The sequence below is a fragment of the Dasypus novemcinctus genome, chromosome 16, assembly GCF_030445035.2.
Source record: "Dasypus novemcinctus isolate mDasNov1 chromosome 16, mDasNov1.1.hap2, whole genome shotgun sequence".
Lineage (NCBI taxonomy): Eukaryota > Metazoa > Chordata > Mammalia > Cingulata > Dasypodidae > Dasypus > Dasypus novemcinctus.
In genome coordinates this window covers 6,786,823-6,794,360 of record NC_080688.1, presented here as the reverse complement: position 1 = coordinate 6,794,360, position 7,538 = coordinate 6,786,823, and positions in this window count along the sequence as shown.

Genomic DNA, 7,538 nt, shown 5'->3' with positions numbered 1-7,538 from the left:
CCAACAAGAAACCTCCCCTTCAAGAAATTCTAAAGGGAGTTCTGCAGGAAGGAAGGAAAAAACAGGACAGGGAGAGTTGGAGGAGAGTATAAGAGCAACAAAAAAAGACTAAAATAGAAGAAAAAATACAAACAAAATATAACAAACACAAATCCAATCAAAATATGGCTAACACAAATAATTCCTTGAAAGTAATAACACTTAATGCCAATGGATTAAACTCACCTATCAAAAGATTCAGACTGGGACATTGGATAAGGAAATATGACCCATCCATATGCTGTCTACAAGAGACACATCTTAGACCCAGAGATGTATGGAGATTGAAAGTGAATGGCTGGAAAACAATCATACAAGCAAACAATAACCATAAAAAGGCAGGAGCAGCTATATTAATATCAGACAAAATAGACTTTAAATGTGAAACAATTGTGAGAGACAAAGAAGGATACTACATTTTAGTGAAAGGGAAAATTAGTCAAGAAGATCGAACAATCATAAATATTTATCCTCCTAACAAGGGTGCCTCTAAATACATGAGGCAAACGCTGGAAAAACTAAGTGAAACAATAGATGCATCTACAATTATAGTGGGTGATTTTAATACACCACTATCTACCTTGGACAGAACATCTCAAAAGAAAATGACTAAAGAAACATTTGAATAGTAAATTAGAGGAGCTTGATCTAATAGACATATATAGATCATTACACCCAAACACAGCAGGATATACATTTTTCTCAAGTGCACATGGAACATTCTCCAAGATAGACCATATGCTAGGCCACAAAGAAAGGCTGAATGAATTCAGAAAGATTGAAACCATACAAAAAATATCTCTGACCACAGTGGAGTCAAGTTGGAAATTTGAAAGGGACAGAGGCCCAGGTTTCACACCATGGTTTGGAAATTACACAGCACACTCTTAGAAAAACAGTGGGTCAAAGAGGAAATCTCAAAAGAAATCAATTACTACCTTGAAACAAATGATAATGATAACACAACATACCAAAATTTATGGGATGCAGCAAAAATTGTACTGAGAGGGAAATTTATAGCCATAAATTCATATATCAAAAAAGAAGAAAGAGCAAAAATTGAAGAGCTAAGTGCACATTTGAAGGAATTAGTAAAACAACAACAAAGGAACCCAACAGGAAGAAGAAGGAAGGAAATAACAAAGATAAGAGCAGAACTAAAAGAAATAGAAAATAAGAAAGCACTTGAACAGATAAACAAGCCCAAGAGCTGGTTTTTTGAGAAGATCAAAAAAATTGACAAACCTTTAGCAAGACTAACAAAGAAAAAAAGAGAGAAGATGCAAATACACAAAATAAGAAATAAGAAAGGCGATATCACCACTGACCGCACAGAAATAAAGACTATCATAAGAGGATACTTTGAAAAACTATATTCCAACAAAAATGACAATTTAGAGGAAATGGACAAATTCCTAGAAACACATAAGCAACCCAAATTGACGAAAGAAGAAATTGATGATCTTAACAAACCAATCACAAGCAGAGAAATAGTATCAGTCATTAAAAATCTCCCAACTAAGAAGAGCCCAGGGCCAGACGCCTTCACAGGTGAATTCTACAAAACATTCCGGAAAGAACTAACACCAATCCTGCTGAAAATATTCTAAAAAATCGAAACAGAAGGAACATTGCCTAACTCCTTCTATGATGCCAACATTACCCTAGTACCAAAGCCAAACAAAGACACTATAAGAAAGGAAAATTACAGACCAATTTCTCTAATGAACCTAGATGCAAAAATACTTAACAAAATACTGCTAATCACATTCAACAACACATTAAACGAATTATACACCACGACGAAGTGGGATTTATTCAAGGTATGGAAGGATGATTCAACATAAGAAAATCAATCAACGTAATACACCATATAAACAGATTGAAGAAAAAAAATCACATAATTATATCTATAGATGCAGAAAAAGCATTTGAAAAAATACAGCACCCTTTCTTGATAAAAACACTCCAAAAGATTGGAATATAAGGAAATTTTTTGAACATGATAAAGAGTATATACGAAAAACCTAAAGCCAACATTGTTTACAATGGAGAAATCCTAAAATCCTTCCCTCTAAATTCAGGAACAAGACAAGGATGCCCATTGTCTCCACTCCTATTTAACATTGTCTTAGAAGTACTTGCTCGAGCACTGAGGCAAGAACCAGATATAAAAGGCATTCAAATTGGAAAGGAAGAAGTCAAAATTTCATTATTTGCAGATGACATGATCCTATACATAGAAAACCCTGAGAGAACTACAACAAAGCTTCTAGAACTCATAAATGACTTTAGTAAAGTCGCAGGATATGAGATCAATGTGCAAAAATCAGTAGCATTTCTTTACACCAATAATAAGCAAGATCAGGAGGAAATCAATAAACAAATACCACTCACAATAGTAAATAAAAAAAATCAAATACTTAGGAATGAATTTAACTAAAGAGGTAAAAAACTTATACACTGAGAAATATACAAGACTGTTCAAGGAAATCAAAGAAGACCTAAATAAATGGAAGAATATTCCTTGTTCATGGATAGCAAGACTGAATATTATTAAGATGTCTATCCTACCAAAACTGATCTACACATTCAATGCAATCCCAATAAAAATCAACACAGCCTTCTTTAAGGAACTAGAAAAGCTAACTATGAAATTTATTTGGAAAGGAAAGAGACCCCGAATAGCCAAAGACATACTGAAAAAGAAAAATGAAATTGGAGGAATCACACTACCTGACTTCAAAACATACTACAAACTGTTCAAGGAAATCAAAAAAGACCTAATTAAATGGAAGAATATTCCTTTTCATGGATAGGAAGACTAAATATTATTAATATGTCTATCCTACCAAAACTGATCTACACATTCAAAGCAATCCCAATAAAAATCAACACAGCCTGCTTTAAGGAACTAGAAAAACTAACTATGAAATTTATTTGGTAAGGAAAGAGGCCCTGAATAGCCAAAGACATATTGAAAAAGAAAAATGAAATAGGAGGAATCACACTTCCTGACTTCAAAACATTCTACAAAGCTACAGTAGTGAAAACAGCATGGTATTGGCATAAGGAGAGACACACAGACCAATGGAATTGAATTGAAAGCTCTGATATAGAACCTCATGTATATAGCCATATAATATTCGATAAAGCCACCAAACCCTCTCAACTGGGAGAGAGTGGCCTATTCAACAACTGGTGCCTGGAGAACTGGTTAGCCATATGTAGAAGAATGAAAGAGGATTACCATCTCACACCTTATACAAAGATCAACTCAAGATGGATCAAAGACCTAAATATAAGAGCCAAGACCATAAAGATCTTGGAAAGCAGTGTAGGGAAACATCTACAGGACCTTGTTATAGGAAATGGATTCATGAATATCACACCAAAAGCACGAGCAGCAAAAGAACTAATAGATAAATGGGACTTCCTCAAAATTAAAGCCTTCTGCACCTCAAAGGAGTTTGTCAAGAAAGTAAAAAGGGATCCCACACAATGGGAGAAAATATTTGGCAATCATATATCTGATAAGAGACTTATAACTTGCATATATAAGGAACTCATATATCTTGAAAACAAAAAGATAAACAACCCATTTTAAAAATGGGAAAAAGATTTAAACAGACACTTCTCCAAAGAAGAAATACAAATGGCTAAAAAGCTCATGAAAAAATGCTCCAAATCTCTAGCTATCAGGGAAATGCAAATCAAAACTACAATGAGATACCATCTTACTCCCATAAGATTGGCAGTTATGAAAAAAAACAGAAGAATACAAATATTGGAGAGGATGTGAAGAATGGGGAACACTCATCCACTGCTGGTGGGAATGCAGAAGGATCCAACCATTCTGGAGGACAGTTTGGTGGTTTCTCAAAAAACTAACCATAGATTTGCCATATGACCCAGCCATACCACTGCTGGGTATATACCCAGCAGAACTGAAAACAAGGACACAAGCCGATATGTGTACACCAATGTTCATAGCAGCATTGTTCACTATCGCCAAAAGTTGGAATCAATCCAAATGTCCATCAGCAGACGAGTGTATCAATAAAATGTGGTATATACACACAATGGAATACTACTCGGCTGTAAGAACAAATACACTACAAACACACGTGATAATATGGATGAATCTTGAGAACCTTATGTTGAGTGAAGCAACCCAGGCATTGAAGGACAAATACTACATGACCTCAATGATATGAAATAAGCAAACTGCCTCAGAGAGCTAGAGTCTGGAAAAGAGGCTTACAGGAAATCGGGGGGTGGAGGAAGGATGTGAGTTAACGTCTGCAGGGGTCGAATCTGTGATGAGCTGGTGGTAAGTATGAGCACAAAGAAGGGACAAAATGGGGGCAAGGGTTGCTGTTGGGTGGGGCTTTGTGGGTTTGAGGGGGGCTGGGGATGGGAAGAGGGGTAATATTGTCCAAAAATTGGGGGGAGGGAGGGGCAACATACGAACATGGGAGAGTGTCAGGTGTTCTTTGAGAACAAAATGTTGAGAAAATCGTATCAAAGTATAAGTAGGAGGGTTACCTGTTTAGGATGATCAGGGGGTATGGTCTGATGCGGGACGGACTCCGGGGGAATAGCTGAAGGCTCATTTTGCCAAGGTGGGTTGTACCATTGGGAAGAGACCCAAGAAGTGAGAGTTGGGGTGGACCCACATCCTGAGGAGGACTAATGCCGTCAAATAGAGAGAACTGTATCTCTTGTGAGAAAGGATGGCTCCCAGGGCATTAGGGCAGTTGAGAAAGTCAGGCCCTGAATACTGCTGCAAGTATCTCTGGAAATGGCTTCTTGGGAAATGGAGATTGGCTGGCATTGTGCACCCCAAGGGGAGGGGAAAATGGATGTGGAATGGATGGAACCAAGGTAAATATGGGGGCAAGAGAGGAGTTCTGTGAGAGTACACGAGGATGAATATAAAACATGTAATATTACACCAAAAACATATAGGGGACTACAGACAAATAATGTAAACCATAAGGTAAAACATAGGATAACTAAAAAATTTAGAAAACTGTACAACATAAAGTATGGACAACATAGTAAGCACAGATATCACCTTGTTTGAAAGCTATTGTCTCGGAATCTGTACATCAGTTTCAGGAAATATGATATGAATAAGCTAAAAGATTATCGCTGTGGAAGGGAAAAGGTTTTATGGTGGATCTGGGGAAGTACTGTATATTGTATATATAAATTTCGGTGATCTAAGACTCTTGTGAAGCTGACATTATGTTGGGATTCACTTTACAAGAAGTTTTGGATCACAGAGTGGTTCAACAATGGCAGTGGAGGAATACTGATATAGGATATTATTGACAGGATATATATGGTTGACAGGGAGTTATACAGGGCATATGCTCAGGGTATATAGTAATGTCTAGATATACTCATAGTGGAAACAATTAAAATCAACGGCTGGGGGGGTACTGGGCCCCTGGCCGAGGGGTCACTGTCATGGACCCTGGGGGAGCAGCGGCAGTCCCGCAGGTGCAACGGCAAGAACCAGGAAGGAAGGAGGGCCCAACAGTGGGCTCCTGATACTAATGGCTATGCTTTTGAACTTATACACCTGCAATAAGAACAAGGAATAGAGTAGCACTGTGCCTGGGAGTTTCCTCCTGACAGCCTTCATGTTACTCAAATGTGGTCACTCTCACAGCCAAACTCAGCATGTAGATGCAGTGCATTCCCCTCAGCATGGGAGATGATGCCCAGGGATGAGCCTCTCTGGCACCGAGTGATCACTACCACATACCAGCTGAAGATGCAACTAGAAAATGACCTTGAATTAAAGGTTCAATACAGATCAGCAGAATATCCCTGTCTACATACAATAACATGACTTCAAAATGCTGTTTTACCTAATGTAAGGGGGAAATGGAAAGGAGAAATGAGATTATAAGGCTATGAGTCTCTAAAAAAGAGTCTGGAGGTTGTCAGAAGGAATGTCCTTATGCACAACTGAACAGAGTCTAAGAGACAGATAAAGTAGATACAAGCCCAGGTATTGGTTCTTTTGAGGGCTAAAGAAACCCACGGGTTCTATGGACATGGCAGATGGGGTTCACTGCCATGGCAGATGGCCCTTCTTTGGAACTGGTGTTTCTGCATAATGGAATTGGACTCAGAGGGGATCTCATCTCACAAGACTTGCATGCTACTTTATTGGAATAGTAGTTGGTGCTGGGGTTTAAGATATATTTAGGGGATTTGAATCTCTGGACTGATAATATGACACCCAGGCCCAGAGCCTCAACGGACTTCAGCTCCTACACTTTGATTTATTGGACTTACCCCACTCAGCTAACATGGAATTGAAGAAGGTCAACCACCACACCATGGAGGCTAGAGTGTCTACAACTGAAAGCAGGAGGAGTGCATCCAGTATCCATGTGGAATCTAAGCCCCCACTTCAGATAGCTGTGCAATGGACACAACCAATCCGATGTCCACAGAGAAAATGTGGAATGGGTGTGGAAAGGGTAGCCATGGTGGCTGCTGGGTTTGGGGAATGGGAAGAAGAGATGAGATGTGGAGGCATTTTCGAGACGTGGAGTTGTCCTGGGTGGTGATTCACGGACAATTACGGGACATTGTAGATCCCTCCAGGGCCCACTGGATGGAAACGTGGGAGAGTGTGGGCTATGATGTGGACCATTGACCATGGGGTGCAGTGTTGTTCAGAGATGTACTTACTGGGTGCAATTGATGTGTCACGATGATGGGAGAGAGTGTTGCTGTGGGGGGAGTGGGGGTGGGGGCGGTGGGGTTGATTGGGACTTCATATTTTTTTAATATAATTTTTAAAAATAAATAAATAATTTTAATTTAAAAAAATACTACAAAGCTACAGTAGTGAAAACAGCATGGTATTGGCATAAGGAGAGACACACAGACCAATGGAATCGAATTGAAAGCTCTGATATAGAACCTCACATATACAGCCATATAATATTCGATAAAGCCACCAAACCCTCTCAACTGGGAGAGAGTGACCTATTCAACAAATGGTGCCTGGAGAACTGGATAGCCATATGTAGAAGAATGAAAGAGGATTACCATCTCACACCTTATACAAAGATCAACTCAAGATGGATCAAAGACCTAAATATAAGAGCCAAGACCATAAAAACCTTGGAAAGCAGTGTACAGAAACATCTACAGGACCTTGTATTAGGAAATGGATTCATGAATATCACACCAAAAGCACGAGCAGCAAAAGAACTAATAGATAAATGGCACTTCCTCAAAATTAAAGCCTTCTGCACCTCAAAGGAGTTTGTCAAGAAAGTAAAAAGGGATCCCACACAATGGGAGAAAATATTTGGCAACCACATATCTGATAAGAAACTGATAACTTGCATATATAAAGAACTCATATATCTTGAAAACAAAAAGATAAACAACCCATTTAAAAATGGGAAAAATATTTAGACAGACACTTCTCCAAAGAAGAAATACAAATGGCTAAAAAG